At 41.7% G+C, this 14,339-nt stretch overlaps 1 pseudogene; it reads right to left on the bottom strand.

Annotated features, from left to right (window-relative positions):
- Window positions 1–533: 533 nt before the first annotated feature.
- On the bottom strand, window positions 534–1,613 carry LOC142430543 (transcription factor YY2-like; annotated as a pseudogene).
- Window positions 1,614–14,339: the final 12,726 nt, after the last annotated feature.

A 14,339-nucleotide genomic window follows, 5' to 3' on the forward strand; every position in this document is an offset into this window, starting at 1 on the left:
ACAGGAAAATACTTTTGAAGTTTGCATGTAACTGCCCATTCTTTTACAGAAAATATACTGCAAGCAAAGTTATCAACCTCCAGAAAAATCACACAGCATTACTAAGCATATCCCCCAAAAGTGTACAATATGCACACTTGGAGAATACAAAATTTAAAAAATTGTAAGCAACAGGTGAGATCCATATTTATAAAAATGTGAAAAGAAGTCCCGTTTTTAGCACTGTCATATAACGAATTGTCTTTTGATGCGAAGTTCATGAACTGTTCGCCTGCTGGGAGCACACTTTACAAAAACACTTTTTTTTTTAAACGAGATTACAGAGCAAGATAGGGTATCTTAACAATGTCACCTTAATAAAGTTTGTGTTTTTAAAATGTTTACTACTTTATCAAAACATGTTCCTTAGGTATGTAGGATTCATTTTTTAAAATCTTTCCTGGAAACAATCTACAAAGGAGAGGCGCGTTGTCTTCCAGTCACTTCTGGAAGAGGCTTCTGGGGCTGAGAAGGAGCTTCCTTCTCACGGTTTCTCACTGGTTGTTTTTGGCCTTAGCGTGTATTAAGGTGTGAGATTTCAGGTTAGTCGACTCAGCAAACTTCTTGTTCACCTAGGGCCTGTCTCCCGCTTGGATCTGCATGTCTGTGCGCAAATTGAAGTCCAGGGAAACCTCTTCCCACAGCCTTCGAACTTATACTGAAAGGGTTTGTCTCCAGTACGAAGCAGTTGGTGTCGTTTGGTTTTGAGCTCTTGACAAAAGCCTTGCCGCACTCGGCACAGATGTGGACGCGGGGCCGTGGGTGTGCAGGTGCCTCCTCCTGGCTGTGCTGTCCCTGAGCACCTTCGGGCAGCCTTTGTGAGGGCAAGCTATTGTTCTCAGAGCATCATCTTCTGGAATTTTTCTTGGCTTCATTCTGGCAAATCCTGCCAACTGTTTGGGGTCCGAGAGGTTGATGCCGGGGATCCCTCCGGGCGGGAGCATCTTTCCCATCATGTACTCTGATTAGTCAGGAGGGGAGTTCTCCCCAATGATCTGCTCCCCAGCCAGTCTCATGGTCAAGACCTTTTTTTCATCTGACAACCATAGGGTGACAGAGAACTGGTCCTCCAGCGTCTTGATTGATCTGCACCTGCTCATGCTCCCACTTCTTGTTGCCCGCGTCCCCCCTGCCGGTGCCGCCGCCCCACGAGAGCTGTCACTACCGCTGCTCTTGCGGCCGATGTAGTCATCGTCATCCTCTTCGCCAATGCTGGCCGGCGCTGGAACTGGGATCGGGATTTGGCCCTCGAAGCCTTCCTCGACGCCGACCACCAACTCATGTGTCTGCACCAGGATCGCCTCCTGGTGGTGGTGCACCTGGCTCAGGTCCACGGTGACCGGCAGCTGTAGCGCGATCATGGACTGCTGCTGCTGGTAGTGATGGTGGTAGCCGGTGTGCCCATGGCCACTCCCGCCACCGCGATCGCCCCAGTCCTCGTCCTCCTCGCCCACCACCGTGGTCTCGATGGTCTCCACCGGGATGGTCTCCACCTCGATCTCACACAGCTCCACGATCTCGGTCGGCATCTCCGGGCGGTCCATGGCGCTGTAGAGGGTGTTGCCCGAGGCCATGGCTCCGGGCCCCGGGCTGTACGAGGAGGTGTCCCGCAGTGGGGAAGGAAGGCAGAGGGAAGAACGCAGTGAGTGGGCAGGGCCCATTCCTTCTTTTAAACTAGAACTTAAATTCCAGTGAATGTCTCCTGAGCTTTTGGGCATTTGATGACATGGAAATAACTTTTGTAAACATAACTATTTAGCATTTTGTGCACGCCTTGGGTGTTGATCAGTAATTTCTGAGGCTCTTGCTGTTGATAGTTCTGATGGAGTCCATTCTATCTTACAGGGACCTTGTGCACAAGGGAATGAAACTCAGCCCACCCCGGCAGCATCCTCACAGTTTAGGATGAACCCATTGCTTCAGTCACTGTGTCAATCAATGTAGTCCAGGGATTCCTATTTGTCACTGCCACTTTACTTTACGAAACAAAACATCCTTCTCCACGGACTGGTGACTTTGGACAACATGTCCAAAGTATTTAATGTGAGCTCTCACTTCCTACCCTCTAACTAGCATCCTGGCCTTACTTCTGCCAAAACAGATTTGTTTGCCTATTTGAAGGCCCATGCACTGCAATTCAACCACATTGATTCTTCTTATTTCTCCCTTATTCGATGTCCCACTTCTATATGCATATGTGGTAATCGGCAATGCCATGGTTTGGGTCAGATAAACCTAGTCCTCAAAGTAACATCATTGCTTTGCAACACTCTAAAGAGGCCTTGTTAGGCAGATTTATCCAGTATAATGCATCTATTGATCTATTGAACTTATTATCACCTTTTAGTTGTTTTGTAATTTTCCATAAGCTGACAGTCTTTCCAGAAGAAGTTAATACTTAGTCAAGCTTAGATTAAGAATATTGATCAAGGAGGGAGCTGGAAGCCCACCTTCCTCTGAAACCAACCTGTCTCAGAGCCCTGAGCTGGAAGGCTGTCCTTAAGACCTAGAGGAATGATGACGTGGCGATTCCAGAAATGCATGGTGACTGGGCATAAGAGAGTCTAAAACAAATTGTGCATCTGTCTATTAGCATGACTTGCAGATCAGTTTTAGAGGGGCCCTAACCCTCACGCTTTATCCTATAACTGCAACCTCACACCCCTCTGCTTTCAGAAACACCCTGGGGGTTACAAAAGGGTTGTGCCAATGATGTCCAACTAGCCACTCAGACTAATGCTGCCCTCCTTTATCGAAGCACAGCCTCTCGCCACCACACTCATTTTGTTTTCCTCCCTCCAAGTTCCTGGTTAAGCATGATTCTCAAGCTCCAGGCCAGACACTAGCTAATCCAGTCTCCATAGAAGACCAAGACTATGGATGGGATATCCTAGAACCCAAGGCAATAAGCCCTCTCCTTGTTTGTGTCGTTTGCCCTCTGTCAACATTACTTAGAGAGCTTGAAACCCATGCTCTAGCCCAAGATGACAGAATGGATGATAAGTCATCTCTTTCCTTAATCCATCTCATGTGCTTTTTTAAAAAGATTATTTTATTGGGGACTTGTAACAATCCACAATTCAATTGTATCAAGAATATTTGTACATATATTTCCATCATTCATTTCTAAACATTTACTTTCCATTGAGACCTTGGTCTCAGCTCCTTTTATCCCCTCTCTTCCTCTCCCCCCGCTCTTGTCACCCCTTGATAAATATTAAATTATTGTTATTTTTGTATCTTGCACTGACTGCTATCTCTCTTCCCCCATGGTTTCTGTGTTTATCCCCGGGGTGTGTGTGTGTGGTTATGTGTCTATCATTGTGATTGGCTTCCCCTTCCTCCCCTCCCCTCCCTGCCTTTTGCCTCCCCTACTGGTATCAATACTCCCATTCCTGTTCCTGGATTCGGTATGTTATGAACTCTTATTTCTTTTCTGTACCTGTGCACATGCTCCAGTCTAGCCCACAGGGAAAGGCAGAATTGGAGTCATGATAGTGGGGTGTGAGGAAGCCTCAAGGAGCCTAATAATTGTGTTTCATCAGTGCTATCCTGCCCCCAGGTTGACTCATCCTTTCAGTGTGACCCTTCTGTAAGGGGATGTCCCATTGTTTACAGATAGAGGTGGCGTCTCTACTACAACGCCCCTCATTCTCAGCAATATGTTGGGGTTTTTTTGCTTGCTTGTTTGGGGTCTTATGAAGCCTATTACCCTATCTCTTTGACACCTCATGATCACACAGGATGATGAGCTTCTTCCATGTGGGTCCATTGCTTCTCTACTAGATAGCCTCTTTTAAACTTCAAGCCTTTAAAACCTCAGGTAGTATATATTTTGATAGCCAGGCACTATTCTCCTTCACCACATTTGCTTACGTACCAATTTTGTCTTCAGTGATCATGCTGGTATGGTGAGCATCAAAGAAGGTCAGGTTGTTAGAACAAAGTGTTCTTGCATTGAGGGAGGGCTTGAGCAGAGTCCCAAAGTCCATCTACTATCTTAGTGTATTGCCTTATAAATATATGCATGTAGGTCAAGATCTCTGTTTTCAGAATTAATGTATTTACATATGCACAGACCTATGCTTATACCACTATCCATAGCTTTGCTTCCTAGATCTTTCTTCTGTTTCCTTTTACCTTCCTCCTTACCGTACCATCATGCTTGTCCTTCTTCCACCTATTAGTAATTCCTCTCAACTAGATTGCTGTTGCTCTATCTGCTGTCTAAAAGTGGTCATAACTGCAGGCTTGCAGAGACCCTCTGAGAGCTAGTCAGAAGACCTCATCCTGGAGTTCCCCCGTGCTGCTGTGCACCTTGTGCCTACAGTCTAGGGCTTTGCATTTCTCCTCCACAGGCAGAAAGAGAGTGACTGCATCAGCCATTACCTTCCTTCATCTCATGTACTTTTAAGCTTCTTCCCTCATTCACCTTGACTCTTAGCATCATCTGTCTACCTACACCTTGTCATTCCTTATTGGTAATGTGCTGTCTTTCACAAAAGCCATAACATTGGGCATCCTTAAACACAAGAGCTGTAGAGACTAGAAAATACACCTCCCTCTGGGCTTTTGTTCTTGTTAAGGTTGTCTCTGCCTTAGCCAAGTCCCCCTAGTATTTCCTGCTTTATTTCATTTTATTTATTGTTGTCCACCTCTAAAACATCTTTCACTGGTTGCCACACTCTACTGTGGTACCACACTCTATTACTATGGGCTTCTAAATGTGCTACACTAACCATACACATTTGTTCACACACTATAAATATTATACAGTTTCCATGGGATACAAGGAGCTTGAAGCAGGATGAACTTTGACGAAATACTCAGAATCTGTTGAATGTCACAGTAAGAGAAACATTTACATTGGTATCAACACATAAACGCATAGTAATTAGCTGGATGAGATAGTGGGAAAGAAAGAAACATGAACAAATGTGTGACTACTACTTAAAATACATATAAATAATTTCTGATTCTTTAGTTAGATGATCATTAAAATATTGGGATTTTCTTTAAAAATCTTTCCAAGTTCTGGAAAGCAAGGGGTTGTTTGTGTTATATTCAGATAATGAAGTATAAAAATAAACTAAAACATAAATGGAAAGAAATAATTCTAAATGGGCAACTGATTATAAGGCTCTACATATAACTTCCTCCCTGGGGGATGGACAACAGAAAAGTGGGAGAAGGGAGACGTCAGACAGTGTAAGATATGACAAAGCAATAATAATTTCTAAATTATCAAGAGTTCTTTAGAGAGGGAGGAACCGGGAGGGAGGGGGAAAACTGAAGAGCTGATGCAAAGGGTTCAAATAGAAAGCAAATGTTTTGAGAATTATGATGGCAACACATGTACAAATGTGCTTGACAAATGGATGTATGTATGGATTGTGAGAATTGTATGAGCCACCAATAAAATGGTTTTTAAAAAGAGAAATAATTGTTACTAGAAACAGTGCACAATAAATAACAACGGCAACAAAACCATTGATCACATATCATACTTTTCTAAATTACTTTTAAAGCACAATACTAGTGTTTTAATGGCACAAAAACAGTTGACACAGTGAGTTCATTGACTTGGACTGAAATAATATGTTGTGCCTGAAAAATCACCTAAGGTAATATCAAATTCATCTGTGTGGTTTAATGCTGTAGGATAACCTTTAACAATGTAGATCTATACTCAACCTAAGCATTTACCTCCCAAGTCTATACAGTACTTCAGATTCACTGTTTTCATTTTGTGAAGACCTGAAATCCATTCATCCTCTGAGATAAAGAAATATCTCCTGTCTGACATGAATGTCAACTAAGGGGGCTAAAGAAAAGAGAAGTGTACATTAAATTTAGAGTGGGTCCTGTATTTAATGCAAACACTCAGATTGGAGCATGGTTTTGAGGCCACAAAAATCACTTAGGGTAAGAAGTACAGGCCAAGAAACTGACACAGCCTACTCAACATTATCTACTGCTAAGTTTCAGGTCACAGATTTGCCAGAGAGAAATATCGTCCAGTTGAGGGAGCTAAAACCTGGGAATACTATCTTTCACGTTTATGCATGACAAAGAAAGATTTCAACAATTGGCTGGTGTGTGAACCAAATTCATTCAACCAACTCCAAACTTTCTAGACTTCTGCTTCTTGTATGTAAAGAATGCATTAATTTGACTTCAAGACGCTTGAGCTACAAAATGGTATTAAAGATGCCTAGGGTATTTTCATTATCCAGATAAAGGTTAGATAGGACTTGTTGGGAACACTATGTCCAATAGCTGAGGGTTGTCTATAATGTAAGAGCATGGCAGGGGAGGGGAAAAAAGACGGGGCTTCATAAAGCTTCGTGATAGCTATTGCTATCAAATGTATATATGGTATAATGCACTGGATTACTGGGATGATCTTCCTTACGTGACTTGGGCCTGGTTATGTAAGGCGTCAACCTCATAGTTTGGGACTTGGTTCATTGGGATGGGCAACAGAACCTCCTGAGTAGAGTCTGGATATAAAGCTCTACCAGGGGACATGGATTATCCGATTGTCTAGTGTCAGAATTTCTTCAGCCCTACAGTTTTCTTTATTCACTTCATGCAGTGAAACCTTTTCTATAGATTTCTAAAAATGGGATATTGAGCTCTTTCACGGTTTAGAAATGTAATCGTCTCAGGACTTCATTAACAGAATGAATCTGATGGCAATGTATCCAGTTGGTCAATATGTGGGAATTACTTTTTATTGATGGTGATACTTAGACTAGTAGACACACTCCTCATTCGTAATGACCCTTTTCACAGTAGAAGGAAATCCTGCCTAGTCTTTCACCATTTCCACAATGCCTGCCATAATTAGCCCCTGTATTGTTAAACTACACCCTATGGTTAAAATACAGCCATTGAATGTAGTTCTATTTTTTGGTTAAACTTAAAAAAAATACATGTTTTTTTTCTCTGGACTATTCCATTCCTGTAATATGTCCCATGTCTGAGGGAATGATACCTCAACGTCTTTGAGTTTAATGGCATTTTTCCTGAACTTCTTCTAAGAGACTAAAAACAGAAAAGTACAAACTCACTGTGGTAGAGAGGACTGAAACTCATAACAGCCTAATAGGAGAGGGTGGAGCTGTCCCAGTGGGTTTCTTACACTGGAACTATGTGTGGGAATAGAAAGCCTTATTTTTCTCCAGTGAAGTGGCTGGATGTTTCAAATTACTGACTGAGCAGTTAGCAGCCAAAAGTTTCATTAGTGCTCCTTCCTTGATAAATTTTTTCATTCTTCTTCCTGTCTGTGGTATATTCAATATTCTGCACAAATAAAAAATAAAATAAATTAATATATAATTTTACTCATTGTCCACTTAAAAAAAATGGATATGTTGTAATGAATATACCATGGTCTGACTTGAGCCAAGCTCCCCGTGTTGATTTCAACACTTCAAGTGGATCCTTTATAGAAGATTTTCTTCAAAAAATATGTTTTTGGATTTATTGATAGTTTTTGCCATGGATTATGGATCCAAATAAAATAAAAACCTTTTTTCACTGTAGCAATAATGAAACTCACAACCTTCTTCTAGTTCTTAAACACTTCCTCTCACCCCATTATCATGATCCCAATTCTAACTTGAAAACCTGGTTAGACCACAGGATGCACAGCGGTGCAGATGGGAACTGGAAACACAGGGAATCCAGGACAGATGAACCCCTCAGGACCAGTGGAGAGAATGGCAATTCCGGGAGGGAAGGGGAGGTAGAAAGGGGAAAGCTATCACAAGGATCTGCATATAACCTTATCTCTGGGGGATGGGCAACAGAAAAGTAGGTGAAGGGAGACACTGGGAAGTATAAGAGAAGGTAAAATAATAATTTATAAATTATCAAGGGTTCATGAGGGAGGGGGGAGCAGGGAGGGAGGGGAAAAATGAACAGCTGATGCCAAGGGAAAAAATCATATCATTGTGAATGATGGGGAGTTCGGAATGGAGACCCAGACCCATATGATTGTGATTGGTTCCCTCTTTTTATCCCACTTTCCCCTTATCCTTATGGTATCACTACCCTCATTATTTGTCCTGATGGGTTTATCTCTCCTGGATTCCCTGTGATTCCAGTTCTTATCTGTACCAGTGTACATCCTCTGGTCTAGCCAGATTTCAAAGGTAGCTTTGGGATTAGGGTAGTAGGGGGGAGGAAGAACAAAGAGCTGGATGAAAGTTGTATGTTTCTTCAGTGGTATACTGCACACTGACTGGCTGCTTTCCTCCCCACAACCCTTCTGTAAGGGGATGTCCAGTTGCCTACAGATGGGTCTTGGGTCTCCACTCCGAACTCCCTGTCATTCACAATGATATGATTTTTCCCCTTTGATTCCTGATACCTAATTCCACTGAAAGGTTGTGTTCACACAGGCCGGTGTGCTTCTTCCATGTGGGCTTTATTGCTTCTGAACTAGATGGCAGCTTGTTTATCTTCAAGCCTTTGAGACCGGATGTTTTATCTTTTGATACCTGGTCATCTTAAGCTTTCTTTACCACATTTGCTTATATACCGCTTTGTCTTCAGCAATCCTGTCAGAAAGGTGAGCATCATGGAATGCCAGATTAATAGAACAAACTGTTCTGGCTTTGAGGGAGTACTTGAGTAGAGGTCCAATGTCCATCTGCTACCTTAATACTAATATATGCACATCATATATATATATGCACATCATCATATATAAATATATTTAAATATATACATGCCTGTATTTAGCTGTCTATAAATGCCCTTTGCCTCCTAGTTCTTGCCTCTATTTCCTATTCCTTTCCTCATGTCCTACTCTCATTCTCAGCCTTCATTTGGGGTTCAGTAATTCCTCTTAGTTACTTTGCCCTTTTTCAAGCCCTACCTGGTCTCCCACTCCCTCCTTGCCATTGATTTTGGATCATTTGTTGTTCCTATGCCCCTAGGTTTGTAAACACATACTTCCTTTCCCCTACTCCCCCTCTCCCAGATAATCCCGGAACTGCCGGTTCCATTGTTTTTCCTCCAGATTCTTTGTCCCGCCTAACTTATCTGTATAGACCCACAGAGATAATAATATGCACAAAAAATAAGACAGCAAAACAAAGCAACAAAAGAAACAAAACAACAACAAAAAGAAAAGCCTATGTATGAGTCAGCAGTTCTCAACTTGTGGGTCGTGACCCCTTTGGGGGGGATCGAATGACACTTTCACAGGAGTTGTCTGATTTATAACAGTAGCAAAATTATAGTTATGAAGTAGCAACAAAAATAATTCTATGGCTGGGGGCGGGGGTCACCACAACATGAGAAACTCTATTAGAGGTTCCTGGCATTAGGAAGTTTGAGAACCACTGCTGTAATAGTTCAAAGTCTGTTTGTTGGCCTTTAGGAGTGTTTTCTGGTGGAGTGTGATGAGGTGCCACTCCCTGGCCCCAAAGTTTATTTTTGGGGTTCCCTTGGAACTCAATGCTCTGCTCCCCTTGCTGTTCTGTCACACACCTTTAGTGTTTTGCCTCGGTGTGGTGGGGTCAGATTGGACACAATTCCCAGTGTCTCCAGTGTTGTCCCCCATAGTGCTATGGGTCAGTGAGGGATGTCGTGCCACATAGTGGGGCCAGCCCTATAGTCCTCTCTCTGTATTGGCTGCTCTGAGCTGGGATATCGTCCTCAGGGCTTGGTGGCCCAGCCTGTGCCCCAGCATGTGCCCCGCTCTCTCTTCCACCCCCTTCCTTTGTACCTGTGTGCTCTGATCAGACATGACCCTTTCCCTGAGCTGTAGTTTCAGTGTGGTCCTCTGAAGTACAGTCTTCTGGGTGGAGGGGAGACTATCCACATAGTTGGGATTGTGGCCGGCCTCTCAAACCTCTCTATTGGTTCCCTTCTTCATGCTAGTATGTTTCATTCATGTCATGGAGCACCGGCTGAAGTCTGGCCCCTCTTTCCCTGTGGAGATAAACTATACCCTCCCCTTTGGTGGGTTAGTACCCTGTTGTCCTGCATCTCATGTCTTTTTTTCTTTTTCCTTTTTGCCCTCTCATTTTGAATTGGCTTCCATATGTATCCCTAGATTTGGTCTGGCCCCTGCCATACTACCTGGACCTCTCCACAGGAATATTTGTATACGCTAGCTCTTTGTCTATGCCCCTTTTGCATAAAATAAAAAATTTTATTTAAAATTTGCTCAAACTATTAGGAATGTTGGGGAGATAGAGGGGTAAGGAAGTGGTGTTAACAAATAAAGGGACAAGGGATCAACATGGGACCCAAATTGGTAGTGAGGGGAGAGTGGCAGGCCTGGTGGGGAATGAGCAAGGATAAGGTTGCGTAGAGAAGAGGTATAGCTGTAGCCTAGGTGGGGACGGAGCATGGTAGTAGGGCAGGAGGGATGTCAAGGGAGATGGAGGAAAGAGCTAGGAGTCAAGGGGCATTTATGGAGGTCTAGACAAAGACATGTACATGTAAATATATATATATATATGGATGGGGAAATAGATCTATGTGCCTATATTTATAGGTTTAGTATTAAGGTGGCAGAAGGACCTTGGGGCTCTACTCAGGCACTCCCTCAATGCATGACTTCTTTTATTAAATTGGCACTCTACGATGCTTACGCTCCCGACAAAACTGCTGAAGCCAAAGCGGGTGAACAAGTAAATGTGGTGAAGAAAGCTGATGGTGCCTGGCTATCAAAAGAGATAGTGTCTGGGGTCTTAAAGGCTTGAAGATAAACAAGCGGCCATCTAGCTCACAAGCAACACAGCCCACAAAGAAGAACACACCAGCCTGTGCGATCACGAGGTGCCAAAGGGACCAGGTATAAGGCATAATGCAAGAAAAAAGAAAAGAATATATGTGTGTGTGTATATATGTGTGTGTGTGTGTGTGTGTGTGAGTGTGTGCATACCATAGTGAATGAAGGGGAAGTGCAGAGTGGAGACCCAAGGCCCAAGTGTCGGCCACTGGAGATCCCCTCATAGAGGTATTTAGGAGAGGAAATGGGTCTCAGGGTGCGAGGTAGTACTGATGAAGAAAACAGCTTTCACCGAAATCCTGGATGCTTCCTCCCCCCAACTACCATGATCCAAATTCTACCTTGCAGGACTGGATAGGGCAGAGGTTGTACAGTGGTGCATATGGGAGCTGGAGGCACAGGGAATCCAGGGTGGACGATAACTTCAGGACCAGGGGTATGAGAGGCGATGCTGGGAGAGTGGAGGGTGAGTGGGTTGGAAAGGAGGAACTGATTACAAGGATCCACATGTGACCTCCTCCCTGGGAGATGGACAGCGGAGAAGAGGGGAAGGGAGACTCCGGATAGAGCAAGATATGACAAAATAACAATCTATAAATTATCAAAGGCTCATGAGGGAGGGGGGAGCGGGGAGGGAGGGGAAAAAAAGAGGACCTGATGCAAAGGGCTTAAGTGGAGAGCAAATGCTTTGAAAATGATTAGGGCAAAGAATGTACGGATGTGCTCTATACAATTGATATGTGTATATGTATGGATTGTGGTAAGAGTTGTATGAGCCCCTAATAAAATATTTTAATAAAAAAACTATTAGGAATGCTCTTTATTGTGAGATATTTTCTTTGTTCTGTTTTTGAATAAATACACAAGGCTATTGTCTTGGATCTTCATTAGTAATCTCTTTACAGTCTATTCACTTTAATCAATAAACATCACTTTGCCATAAGTTATTAATTTGATTTTCTTCCATACCGATACCACATTTTTATTATGTCTAGTTTTCCAGATTAAAAAAAATAATATCTCTACTGATTTTAAATTACCCAAAACCATCCCAGTATTCTGTTTGAATAGCTTCCACTATTTTTCACAATAAGGATTCTTATAAGTACCAAAAGATAGACCAGCATATTTATGGTATTATCTTACTAGATATTATTCAACAAGCATCTGATTTCACCACAAATATCAGAAGTTCACATTCCAGAAGTTCTTCTACATGCATCTTGGGTTCTGGCAGTTCCATTGATCTAGAATTAAAGGTGTCTCTGAGTTGTTTTCAGCATCATTTTATATTTGTGTCATAATAATAATATTGAAGGTTAATTTAAATGTATCTTTAGTATAATTCACATTAATATGCACATCAACCAGTCTGCGGATAAGTACTTGTTTTCCAAATTTGGGAACATAGACACTGTGTTTGTTTAACCATATTAATTAATATTCAGTAATTATTGAAACATTGTTTATCCATAATTCTGCACAGTACATTTGATTTTTTATGCAATTTGTTCATTTCTTTCTTTTGTTTTTAACAAACAGTTTCCCTTTTTTCAGGTTTGTTTCCCTTCAGCTTCTAATCTTTGCTTAGGTTTTGGAGATGGTTGTTGGACAGTAGTGTAGGTGTAAAATGGGATGGGAAGGTTTAGACTTCATGTGAAGGTTCTGGGATTCAAGTCACTGGTTCCTGACAACCTTGCTTTGAGTAGCACAACTCACACAATGACGTGACTTCCCATACAGCTTGGGAAGCACATATGCACTAAGGCATTTGCTATAGAAATGTCTCTGAAGGCTGCGGTCTACACTGTTCTCTATTACAAAGTTCTTCATGGCCTTGTGTCTGGGCTCACAGCAGGCACAGTTCATGCAGCGAATAGTGTGCCTGCAGCCAGTGGCTTTCTTGGCATGACCATTGTTATGCCTTTCCTTTTTTATCTCTGAAGAGAGGATGTGAGAGAAAGGGCAGTGACAGCTCCTTCATTTCTTGATGTCATGATAGCTCTTCAAATGGTTGATAAGAGGCCTAAAACAAACAAACACACACGTTTCCAGTCTTTAGTATCTCTTGTTAATATTTAAAAATTAATTTGTATTTAAAATATACATTCAATTTTTTGCTATGGAATGTGTTGCTCCACACCCACACGCACACACAGAAAAAATATAATGATGGTATTGATAGTAGAGAGTTTCTATCATAAACTATAACAATAGGACACACGCTGGCATTGGACAGTTCAAATGGGCAGTGATGTTTGCTATGTAATCAACTGGCAGAAGTGTCACAAAGTTAGTAGAAAGGAAGATTAAAAGTAATGGAAGTTTTGCGCAAAAAATCTGAATGGTGTTCATATTGGTAAGTCTGTGAGTTGAGTTGAAATCTTTGGAGAAGTGAATGTAGATGATTTGAGAATGACAGTAATGACTAAACCCAAAGGTAAACTTTATGGAACACACAACCATTTGTCAAATCCTTATCAAATGAATGTTGATCAGAACTTTAAGCTGCATCTTTCTTTTCACACATGTTTGAATGCTTAATCCTCAGATGGAGCTGAATATGTGGACTATTTTTGGACTCAGTGACTGGTGAGTGTGAGGCCGTGGATTTTACCACTGAAGGATAGGCATTGCTGGATGTTTCTCAGAAGCAACTCTACAGAGATGTGATGGTGGAGACCTTCAAGAACTTAGTGATAGTAGGTATGAATAGCTTATTTCAAATTAATGTATTATTTACCAAATACAGGTGATTGTTGCCTCAGTCACTGGGATAAGGGATAGGGATACCTGGTTAAATATGACAATAAAGTTAATTTTCTCTCGGTTCCAATTATATCCAAAGTTTCCCACGATCACAAATCTCTACATATTACAGTCTGCCACTACTCTGTCAGTTTTGCAAAATATTAAACTTCCATGATTTTATTATGGAAGCTACACAACAAGTATTTCAATTGCTAGCAGTATTACCCATGCTAAACTGGTATCTGTGGAACTTCCAAACTGAGCAGACTAGTAATAAGAAAGAAGTGTTCCACTTCTGAAATATAAGCCACTGACACACACATGAATCATAATGGAACATTCTCTGATACAGTGACAGATGAATAGCGCCATGTGATTAGAAATATCCAAAGTCTCATTTTTCACCCATGGACCAGTGTATCAATATAAAACTTCTGATGTTCCAGTTACCAGCACAATGTGTACCAACCATGCAACCAAAGTATTAGTGTATTTATTAAATGTCTGAAAGGGAAAAAGTAATTTATTTGACAAATTATTCACACCTGCATATTTTTTGAAATCTTGAAAAATCAAAGCATTGAAACAACTTCAGGGAAATGTTAATAGGATTTCTTTTTCCTGTCAGGAGCAGTATGTTGGTAAGACTTATTTTGTTCTCTTAGAGCAATAAGAGAAATGCCAGGGGAGAGGAAAATTCTTTTGGGATCACTGTGTCACGAAAGCATTGACCAACTCTTTATGGAAGAAATTTTTACTTGATAAATTTGTAAGAAAAAGTCTCAGTTGC

Source organism: Tenrec ecaudatus, chromosome 17, assembly GCF_050624435.1.
Source record: "Tenrec ecaudatus isolate mTenEca1 chromosome 17, mTenEca1.hap1, whole genome shotgun sequence".
NCBI classification, from domain to species: Eukaryota; Metazoa; Chordata; class Mammalia; order Afrosoricida; family Tenrecidae; genus Tenrec; species Tenrec ecaudatus.